This window comes from Symphalangus syndactylus, chromosome 10 (genome assembly GCF_028878055.3).
Source record: "Symphalangus syndactylus isolate Jambi chromosome 10, NHGRI_mSymSyn1-v2.1_pri, whole genome shotgun sequence".
Classification (NCBI taxonomy): domain Eukaryota; kingdom Metazoa; phylum Chordata; class Mammalia; order Primates; family Hylobatidae; genus Symphalangus; species Symphalangus syndactylus.
The window spans coordinates 123,328,654-123,340,359 of record NC_072432.2 but is presented as its reverse complement, the minus strand read 5'-3'; the positions used below and the strand labels follow the sequence as shown (position 1 = coordinate 123,340,359).

General features: G+C 45.7%; 1 pseudogene; it reads right to left on the bottom strand.

Moving 5' to 3' along the window:
• Window positions 1–9,274: 9,274 nt before the first annotated feature.
• LOC129491470 (tubulin beta chain-like) lies at window positions 9,275–11,249 on the bottom strand (annotated as a pseudogene).
• Between the last annotated feature and the right edge of the window lie 457 nt (window positions 11,250–11,706).

The window sequence follows — 11,706 nt, the reverse complement described above, 5'->3', positions numbered from 1 at the left end:
CTCAAACTCCTGACCTCAGGTGATCTGCCCACCTCTGCCTCCCAAAGTGCTGGGATTATAGGTGTGAGCCACCTCGCTGGGCCTTTTTTTTTTTTTCTTTAAATTGAGATGGAGTCTCACTGTGTTGCCCAGGCTGGAATGCAGTGGTGTGATCTTGGCTCACTGCAACCTCCGCCTTCCTGGTTCAAGCGATTCTCCTGCTTCAGCCTGCCGATTACAGGTGCCCACCACTATGCCCCGCTAATTTTTGTATTTTTAGTAGAGATGGGGTTTCACCATGTTGGCCAGGCTGGTCTCAAGTGATCTGACTCAAGTGATCTGCCTGCCTCTGTTTCCCAAAGTGTTGGGATTACATGCGTGAGCCACTGCGCATAGCTCCCATCCTCATCTTGAAGCAGAGGTTTGGCCATGCTAGTGGAACTTGGCAGTGGGTCTGTGTCTGCCCCTCAGATCACATGGGCCACACCAGCTTGGAGGTCTTATGTGTAGGAGGAAACCCCACCTATAGCAGAGGGCTGGAAGCAGTGTGGGTAATATTGGAAAGGTTCTTAGCATCGTCAGTAAAATGACCCACCTTTGATGGGTCTCTACCTCTTGGTGGTAAAGTTCTCTAATTTGTTTTCACTTTATTTAGCTTTTTATCTGCTCCCTGATTTTTAAAAATTAGAATACACTACATTTCTAATCAGAAAAAAAAATAGTTTTCATTTTGAAATTGAAGAATGTTTTAAGAATGCTCAAAACTCAGTAATAAGAGAACAACTCGATTTTAAGATGGGCTAAAGATTTGACAGATACTTCAGCAAAGAAGACATATGAGTAGCAATTAAACACACGAAAAAATGCTCAACATAATTCATCATTGGGGAGATGCTAATTAAAACCACAATAGATAACACTACACACTTGTCAGAATGGCTAAAATTTAAAAAACAAATACCAAGGACTGATAAGAATGTGGGACAACTGGAACACTCTTACATTGCTTTTTGGAAAGCAGCTTGACAATATCTTATAAATGTGTCATTTGACCAAGCAATCCCACTTCTGGGTATTTACCCCAGTGAAATAAAAACTTATCATTATTCACACAAAAACCTGTATGGAATGTTTGTAATAACCTTATGTATAACCTCCAAAGACTGGAAACAACCATCATGTCTTCCATCTGGTGAATGAATACATGTAGTACATGACATACCCATGCAATAAAATACTGATATGCTTGGGGGGTAGGGTGTGTGTGATTTATATATTCCCTAGCTCTTCCACTATGAGGCTCCATAACAATGAGCACACTTAATGCCCAGATCTTGGTATCTAAGTACCATTCTCCCCCTAAAAGGGCTCTTTGTAGAAATGGCTGGTTCCAGTTCTGGGGCATGGAAAGCCCAAGATGAGTTTGCAACATCTTGTTGTACCAGATAAGGAAGTGCTCATAGACTGGCTGGCTATATCAACATGGATGAGTCTCTAATGCATTTTGGTAAGTGGAAGGTGCCAGACAAAAAAACTAAGAGGCTACATAGTGAATGATTCTGTTTATATGATATCCTGGAATAAAGATCAGCGGTTATGAGGGGATGGTAGTGAAGGTGGAGGGGTCGAATACCAAGGAGGATACCAAGGAATTTGGGGGAGCTGGTGATAGATAGGTGGTGATATTCACACAACTGCTAATCAAAACTCATAGAACTGTACTCTAAAAAAGGTGACTGTTACTGCATGTAAATTATGCCATCATCATCATTATCATGTGTTCGTTTGAGTTTCCCTGAAACAGTTCCTGAGATCAGAATTTGGGTGCAAGTAGTTTATTAATCAATGGTTAGTATGGTGAGGAAGTGGAGAAGTGCAGGCAAGAGAGGAAACTGCTCATTCCAACAGGGGTCTTTTTAAGACTGTAAAACGTACCTCAGAATTGTCCTGTCCTACCAAAGGGAGAGAACAGTGATGTGTTTATCCACCAATTCCCATCCCTCATGAATTAAAGTTGCTCTTTGGCGTTTCCACTCCCTGGTACTCCTCTGCAGCCAGAGAAATCCCTCAGGGAAGGAGACTCAGGTGTTGCAGGTGATCTCCAGATGCTATTGATGCCCATGCAGATATCTTCTCCATGAAGATATCTGCATGGGCATCAATAGCATCTGCTACAATGTTTTCATTGATTATAAAACATTTCAAAGAAAGCCCTCTCCTGTTGAAGCAGGACTTGAGAATTGTATGAACCTTGATGTCCTACTGATTAGTTCTCAAGACAGTCTCATCGAACCCATTAATACCACATAACCAGCCTGCTGTTGTGTTTCCTCTGCATGGCTGGTTTTGTGGCTTCTGGGTCCCTTCTCCTTTCATTTTCCAGACCATTCTTTTTGGTTCTATGGAGCCAAATCCCATGTATCTCTTTTTGACAGAGAGGCAGAAGATGTCTGATAGGAACATATATGACTGTGGAGCAGGGTATCTCATTGACTTAAGGAGCATTACCACTTGGGGGGCAACCGTAGAGACAAACGGTTCTCCACATTCCTGGTTTGCTGGTTTGAGGATGCTTCTACAGGAGAAAGAGTAGACAGATGTCAGCTGGACTTGCTAGGTTGCAGGTGACAGATCGTGTGTAACAGACAGTCCAGGGCACCTGACTCAAGCTGGGCTTTATTGCCTCTAGAAGTAAAGGTTTGGTACATTAAGATGAAGAAGATTTAAGACATCTGTAGGCCTCAGAAACAATCCGAAGTAGGGTCTTAAGTGTCTCTGCAGCCTTGTGTCAATTCAGTCCACTTGCAGACCTGCTTTCTCCACAGATCAGGGCATGGGTGCTGGCTGCTGCTGGCATTATATCCTAGAGCTCCAAATTACTAGAAAAGTCTGAGTTGATTTTCTTGGTTCCAAGTCAAAAATCATGGGGAGGAGCTCATTGGCCTGACTTGGGTCAGATCCCTGGACTGGTCAACCGTGGGGTGTAAGAACATAACCAATCCTATGCCTCTGGAATAAGGGGTATTTTTTCAGAGGATGGGGTGGTGATGTTTGGTAGGCAAAAATAATCAGTAAGAGAAAGAAAAAATAATGTGAGAGTCAAGACATAATATATTAATACTTTTATATTGTTCAAATGAAAGGAGATCTGCATGAAGAAGGATAGGTTAGTCAATGCTGCAGACATAAATCAATTCTCAAGTTCCATGGTTTCTCATTCACATAATGTTCAACATGGGAAGGATGGTTCTACTCAATATTGTAGCAATGCCATCTAGAACATGCAGTTGCCACAGTAGTGAAATAAAGGGTAGAGGAAAAATATTAACTCTTAAGTGCCTTGGGCCCAGAAGTGCCACATGTCACTTCTTTGTGTCTCCTGGCTAGAACTAGTCTCACAGCCCCAACCCAACTGCAAAGCGTGCTGAGAGATGTGGGGAGCACATCTGAATTTGGTGAGGACTAACTGTCAAAAGTCATCATTGGTTGGGCGCAGTGGCTCAGGCCTGTAATCCCAGCACTTTGGGAGGCCAAGGCGGGAGGATCACTTGAGTCCAGGAGTTCAAGACCAGCCTGGCCAACATGGCGAAACCCCGTCTCTACTAAAAATACAAAAATTAGCCAGGTGTGGTGGTGCATGCCTGTAGTCCCAGCTACTTGGGAAGTTGAGGCAGGAGGATCACCTGAGCTGGGGATGCAGAGGTTGTAGTGAGCTGAGATTGCACCAGACCATTGCACTCCAGCCTGGGCCACAGAGCAAGACCCTGTTTCAGAAAAAAAAAAAAAAAGTCATTGTTGCTGCTCCACAATCAAATTGTTCACAAGGGGCAGGAATGGTCAGAGGACACTTCAGAGAGAAGGGAGAATTTGTCTCGGGTTTTAGAGGAGTCTCGGGTTGTACAGGAGACTTCTGGCTTGGATAATTGGAGGGAAGAGGGAAGACAGTAGCATTTCTTGGTGCTCTTAAAGGACATGAAAAAGTGAAATTTAGTAGGGTGGAAATTTGTATAAAGGTGAAATTGGAGAACCAGATTGGGACAAGATTGCAGAATGCCTTGAATGTTTAGCTGAGGACATTAATAGGTAGGAATTGAGGTATCACTGAAAGCTTTTCAGCCAGAGACTAACATGAACTAGGTGAAAATGTCAAGAAGATTGATGTAGCAGCAATGCGTAGCTTGGCTTATGTTATTCTATGCACAGTCTAATGGTGAGCACTCTGTTGACCTTAAAGCATTGTTTAGAGAACTTCCATTTCTGGTAAAATGGCAGGCTAGATAGCCCGAAAAAAAGGTCCCATTACGAAAGACCTCAGATACAAGAAGACACAAATCCAGATGGCACTGGAGGCTCATTTTCTCTCCCACACTTAGCAAGAGGCTGCCTCAGCAGGTCTGTGTTTGCTCAGCAGAAGAACAGGTTTGCTGGTGGCTGAGCTCCAGAGGCTCTTCCTTTAGAACAAACTAGTTTCATTGACCAGGAAGCTTCCATTGTTATAGCCTAATTTCTCAATCAGTTAGAGGTACTTTGTACAAGCACACGGACCCACAAGACAGCAAGATGATGTGGGACCCATGTACTCTGTTGATGTTCTGCCTGTAAGTTTCCTAGTAAATCTCACCTTACGTTTACACCACATGTTGCTAGTGGTGTGCCTATCTGTGTCCTTTACATGGCAAGATAAACATCTTTTTATTTAATTAATTAATTTATTTATTTGAGACAGAATCCTGCTCTGTTGCCAGGCTGGAGTGCAGTGTCGCAACCTCCACCTCCTGGGTTCAAGTGATTGTCCTGCCTCAGCCTCCCGAGTAGTGGGGACTACAGGCTCACGCCACCATGCCCAGCTAATTTTTGTATTTTTAGTAGAGACGGGGTTTCACCATGTTGGCCAGAATGATGTCTATCTCTTGACCTCACGATCCACCTGCCTTGGCCTCCCAAAGTGCTGGGATTACATGCGTGAGCCACCGCACCCGGCCAAACATCTTTTTATTTTATTTTTATTTTTTATTTTTAGACACACGGTCTTGCTCTGTCACCCAGGCTGGAGTGCAGTGGAATGATCATGGCTCACTGCAGCCTCAGACTCCTGGGATCAAACAATCCTCCCGCCTAAGCCTCCCAAGTAGCTGGGACTACAGGTGTGAGCCACCACGCCTGGCTAATTGAGTTCAAGACCAGCCTGACCAACATGGTGAAACCCCATCCCTACTAAAAATACAAAACAAAATTAGATGGGCGTAGTGGCACGCATCTGTAATCCCAGCTACTCAGAAGGCTGAGGCAGGAGAATAGCTTGAACCCAGGAGGCAAAGTTGCAGTGAGCCGAGATCATGCCATTTCACTCCAGCCTGGCCGACAGAGCAAGACTCCATCTCAAATAAATAAATAAATAAATAAATAAATAAATAAATAAATTTGTAGAGATGGAGTCTCACTGTGTTGCTCAGGCTGGTCTTTTTTTTTTTTTTTTTTTTGAGACGGAGTCTTGCTCTGTCACCCAGGCTGGAGTGCAGTGGCGCAATCTCGGCTCACTGCAAACTCCGCCTCCCGGGTTCATGCCATTCTCCTGCCTCAGCCTCTCCGAGTAGCTGGGACTACAGGCGCCCGCCACCACGCCCGGCTAATTTTTTGTATTTTTAGTAGAGACGGGGTTTCACCGTGGTCTCGATCTCCTGACCTCGTGATCCGCCCGCCTCGGCCTCCCAAAGTGCTGGGATTACAAGCGTGAGCCACCGCGCCCGGCCTCAGGCTGGTCTTGAACTCCTGGCCTCAAGCGATCCTCCCATCTCAGCTTTCCAAAATCCTGGGATTATAGGCATGAGCCACTGTGCTTGGCTCATCTTTTAAAATGTATATCCAAACTGGTAACAAAGTAAGGGAAAACCTCAGAGGCCAAAAGTTGAATGCTACAAACTGGAAGAAGATATTTACAACCAACAAATAATACATATCCAAAATATGTGAATAATTCTTAAAAATTAGTAAGAAGAGGCTGGGTGCGGTGGCTCATGCCTGTAATCCCAGCACTTTGGGAGGCCGAGGTGGGCGGATCTCCTGAGGTCAGGAGTTTGAGACCAGCCTCAACATGGAGAAACCCTGTCTCTACTAAAAATACAAAATTAGCTGGGCATGGTGGTGCATGCCCGTAATCCCAGCTACTTGGGAGGCTGAAGCAGGAGAATTGCTTGAACCTAGGAGGCGGAGGTTGCGGTGAGCCGAGATCGCGCCATTGCACTCCAGCCTGGGCAACAAGAGCGAAACTCTGTCTTAAAAAAAAAAAAAAAAAAAAAATTAGTAAGAAGAAGACATACAATCCAAGGAGAGAAATGAACAAAAGATAAGAATAGGCACTTCACGGCCAGGCGCAGTGGCTCACGCCTGTAATCCCAACACTTTGGGAGGCCAAGATGGGTGGCTCACAAGGTCAGGAGATCGAGACCATCCTGGCCAACATGCTGAAACCTCATCTCTACTAAAAATACAAAAATTAGCTGGGCATGGTGGCACATGCCTGCAGTCCCAGCTACTCAGGAGGCTGAGGCAAGAGAATCGCGTGAACCTGGGAGGCAGAGGTTGCAGTGAGCCGAGATTACACCACTGCACTCCAGCCTGAGGACAGAGCGAGACTGTCTCAAAAAAAAAAATAAAATGAACGGGCAATTCGCAGAAGAAAAAGAAAACATGGAATATATGATTTCATCAGTAAATCAGAGAAATAGAAAATTAAAACCACAACATTGAAAATTGAAAGTCTGGCAGTTTCCTATATAAGCTACACCTCACGGTAATCAAGTAATTGATAATGAAATATTTCTCTTCAGAGAAACGGTCTGCTAATATATTGAAAAGGAATGATAGAATCTCACAATTTTGCAATCTCCAATGAAATAATGAACTAAGCAGTGATTATCAATAATTGCTACCTTAACACACAAAACAGACACAACAAAATGTTATATGCCTCCTAATGGAAGAATACACCACCACTTAAGAAACGTTCTTACTGGAAATTTGATCAACCCTCTGGATCTAACACACATATTGCTGGAACATGTTACACAGCACCATGTGACTGCATTCAACAAAACCCAGACGGGGGCCGGGCGTGGTGGCTTGTTTTGTTGTCACTCAAATCAGGTTCCAAATAAAAACCATCTTTGTCCCCTTTCTTGCAGTTTATTTGGTGAACAAACCAGGTAGTGTGTTCTGCAGTTTCCTAGCCTGGGTTTTTTTTTTTTTTTTTTTTTTTTTGAGACGGAGGCTCGCTCTGTCGCCCAGGCTGGAGTGTAGTGGCGCGATCTCAGCTCACTGCAAGCTCTGCCTCCCGGGTTCACGCCATTCTCCTGCCTCAGTCTCCCAAGTAGCTGGGACTACAGGCGCCTGCCACCACGCCCAGCTAATTTTTTGTATTTTTAGTAGAGACGAGGTTTCACCATGTTAGCCAGGATGGTTTCGATCTCCTGACCTCATGATCTGCCCGCCTCGGCCTCCCAAAGTGCTGGGATTACAGGCGTGAGTCACCGCGCCCAGCCACTGTATGTTTAATCTCAAATTTTAAAAGGCGGAGTCCTTATTTTTAAGGGATACATTATGAAATGTTTACAGATGAAGTAATCTCAGATATCTGAGATTAGCTTTCTAATATTCCAAAATAGCCCATGGTAGATTGGCCATGAGCTGGTAAATGTTGAAGGCAGGGGATAGTTTATAATATAATTCTTGTACATGTGTGAAAATTTCCATAATATAAAGTTTTTAAAAAATGTCTGGCGAGATAATGTTGCTAAGTATAGAACAATGGAAACACTCATAAACTGTCGGTGACAATGTCAATTGTAAATTGAATGACAATTTCATGTTCTCTAATAAAACTGAAGATGGGTGCTATAACTCAGCAATTTCTCTGAGGTTACCTACACAAACACTAGCAGGTGTGCTTATACACGTCTGTGCATGTAAAACACTTCAGACATGGTTTATAATAAACCAAAAGAAAAAGAGCAGGTGCCATAGTCTGAATATGCCCTCACAAATTCATGTGTTGGAAACTTAATACCCAATGCAACAGTGCTGGGAGGTGAGGTCTTTTGAGAGACATGTGGGTCATGTGGGCTATGCCATCATGAGTAGATTGATGCCATTATGAAAGGAATTGATGGTGGGAGTTCAGCCATTTTCGCCCTTCTGTCCTTCCTTCAACCATGTGAGGACCCAGTGTTCCTCCTTTCAGAAAATGTAGCATCAAGGTACCATCTTGGAAGCAGAGGCAGCTCTCACCAGGCAAGGATCCTCCTGGCACCTTGATCTAGAGTTCACAGCATCCAGACTGTGAGAAAAAAATTTCTGTTCTTTATAAATTACTCAATCTCCGGTATTTTGTTACAGCAATGGACTAAAACAGAAAGAAACAAATCAAAGATCAATTGACAGAAGAATGAATAAATAAATTGTGATGAGGCCAGATGCGGTGGCTCATGCCTGTAATCCCAGTACTTTGAGAGGCTGAGGGGGGCAGATCACGATGTCAAGAGATCGAGACCAACCTGGCCAACATGGTGAAACCCTGTCTCTACTAAAAATACAAAAATTAGCTGGGCGTGGTGGTGCACGCCTGTAGTCCCAGCTACTCAAGAGGCTGAAGCAGGAGAATCGCTTGAACCCAGGAGGTGGAGGTTGCAGTGAGCCGAGATCGCACCACTGCACTCCAGCCTGGCGACAGAGCAAGACTGTGTCTCAAAAAAAAAAAAAAAAAAAAAAATTGTGATGTATTCACCTAATGATAGTCTGTGTAGCAATGAATGAGTTACAGCTGTACTTAGTAACACGGATGAATCTCACAAAACTAATGAGCAAAAGTTTTGCAAGTTGCAGAAGAATATTATGGTAATACCATTAATTAAAGTTTCAAAATGTGTAAAATAGAATAATGCATTTTAGGGATCTGTATATGTAGTTAAACTATAAAGAAAAGCAAACACATGATAAGCACAATGATAAACACAGGGTGGTGTAACTGGGGAGGGGCCTACAAGGTGCTTCCAAGTTTCTGATAATATTCTCCTTCTTAAGCTGGGTGATGATACATAGGTGCTTATCTTAATAATGTTTTATGCCAAACATACAACATATCATAAACATATATATATATATATAATATAATAAAATTGTGGGTTTTTTTGTTGTTTTTGAGACAGGATCTCACTCTGTCACCCAGGTTGGAGTGCAGTGGCATGATCATGGCTTACTGCAGCATTGACCTCCCAGGCTCAAGGGATCCTGACACCTCAGCTTCTTTTTTTTTTTTTTTTTCCAACAAACAAGTATTTATTGAGCGCCTACTATGTGCCAGGCACTGTTCTGGACCCCCCCAGAAGAAAAAACAAAAAACAAGATAGAGGCAGCAAACACAAATTCTTAGGGAGAGGAAAGGGGCAGTTGAGGAAGACGGCTAAGGGAACTGAGAAGCCTGAGGTGATGGGGGCTCTGCCTTAGGCTCCTCTTCGGCCTCCTCACCGAAATCCTCCTCCTCCTCTGCGGTGGCATCCTGGTACTGCTGATACTCGGAGACAAGGTCGTTCATGTTGCTCTCAGCCTCGGCGAACTCCATCTCGTCCATGCCCTCGCCTGCGTACCAGTGGAGGAAGGCCTTCCGGCGGAACATGGCAGTGAACTGCTCCGAGATGCGCTTGAAGAGCTCCTGGATGGCCGTGCTATTGCCAATGAAGGTGACTGCCATCTTGAGGCCACGAGGTGGGATGTCACAGACAGCTGTCTTTTTTTTTTTTTTTTTTGAGACAGAGTCTCGCTCTGTCGCCCAGGCTGGAGTGCAGTGGCGCGATCTCGGCTCACTGCAAGCTCCGCCTCCTGGGTTCATGCCATTCTCCTGCCTCAGCCTCTCCGAGTAGCTGGGACTACAGGCGCCCGCCACCACGCCCGGCTAATTTTTTGTATTTTTAGTAGAGACGGGGTTTCACCGTGGTCTCGATCTCCTGACCTCGTGATCCGCCCGCCTCGGCCTCCCAAAGTGCTGGGATTACAAGCGTGAGCCACCGCGCCCGTCTAGACAGCTGTCTTGACGTTGTTGGGGATCCATTCCACAAAGTAGCTGCTGTTCTTGTTCTGCACGTTAAGCATCTGCTCATCGACCTCCTTCATGGACATCCGACCTCGGAAGACAGCAGCCGCAGTGAGGTATCTATCGGCCGTGGCGGAGGTCACAGGCAGCCATCATGTTCTTGGCGTCGAAGACCTGCTGGGTGAGCTCCAGCACTGTGAGAGCTCGATACTGCTGGCTTCCACGGCTGGTGAGAGGGGCAAAGCCAGGCATAAAGAAATGGAGACATGGGAAGGGGACCATGTCGACTGCCAACTTGCGGAGGTCAGCATTGAGCTGGCCAGGGAAGCGGAGGCAGGTGGTGACACCGCTCATGGTGGCTGAGACGAGGTGGTTCAGATCCCCACAGGTTGGTGTGGTCAGCTTCAGAGTGCAGAAGCAGATATCATAGAGGGCCTTGTTGTCAATGCAATAGGTCTCGTCAGTGTTCTTTACCAACTGATGGACGGAGAGGGTAGCATTGTAGGGCTTGACCAAGGTGTCAGACACTTTGGGTGAAGGCACCACACTGAAGGTATTCATGATGCGATCAGGGTATTCTTCTCGGATCTTGCTGATAAGGAGAGTGCCCGTTCCAGAGCCTGTGCCCCCACCCGGTGAGTGGGTCAGCTGGAAGCCCTACAGGCAGTCACAGCTCTCTGCCTCCTTCCATACCACATCCAGGACAGAATCAACCAGCTCGGCGCCCTCTTTGTAGTGGCCCTTGGCCCAGTTGTAACCTGCCCCAAACTGACCAAATACAAAGTTGTCTGGTCTAAAGATCTGGCCAAAAGGACCTGAGCGAACAGAGTCCATGGTCCCAGGTTCTAGATCCACCAGGATGGCATGAGGAACACATTTGCCACCTGTGGCTTCATTGTAGTTCACGGAGATGCAGTCCAGCTGCAGGTCGCTGTCCCCGTGGTAGGTGCCAGTGGGGTCGATGCCATGTTCATCATTGATCACCTCCCAGAACTTGGCACCGATCTGGTTGCCACACTTACCAGCCTGGATGTGCACGATTTCCCTCATGGTTAAAATTTAATTTTTTTGCTCGCCTCAAGGTATGTATGGGGCAAGAAAATAAGAAATTTTTTTTTCTCTGAAGGTCGCAGGCTGGAAGGTTGGAATGTGCCCCAGAGGCTGGAGCAGCGAGGTGCGAACGCGGCCGCAGGAAGTTTCTCAACACCTCAGCTTCTTTTTTTTTTTTTTTTGAGACGGAGTCTTGCTCTGTTCCCCAGGCTGGAGTGCAGTGGCGCGATCTCGGCTCACTGCAAGCTCCGCCTCCCGGGTTCACGCCATTCTCCTGCCTCAGCCTCCCGAGTAGCTGGGATTACAGGCGTGTGCCACCACGCTTGGATAATTTTTGCATTTTTAGTAGAGACAGGGTTTCACCATGTTGGCCAGGCTGGTCTCAAACTCCTGACCTTGGGTAATCCGCCTGCGTTGGCCTCCCAAAGTGCTGGGATTACAGGTGTGAGCCACCGTGCCCGGCCAGGAATATAGAATTTTCAAAAGTTAGTTTGCACCACAGAATCATGTTATCTCTCTGTGTGTTTTTGTTTGTTTGTTTGTTTGTTTTGACACAGAGTCTTGCTGTGTTGCCCAGGCTGGAGTGCAGTGGTGCG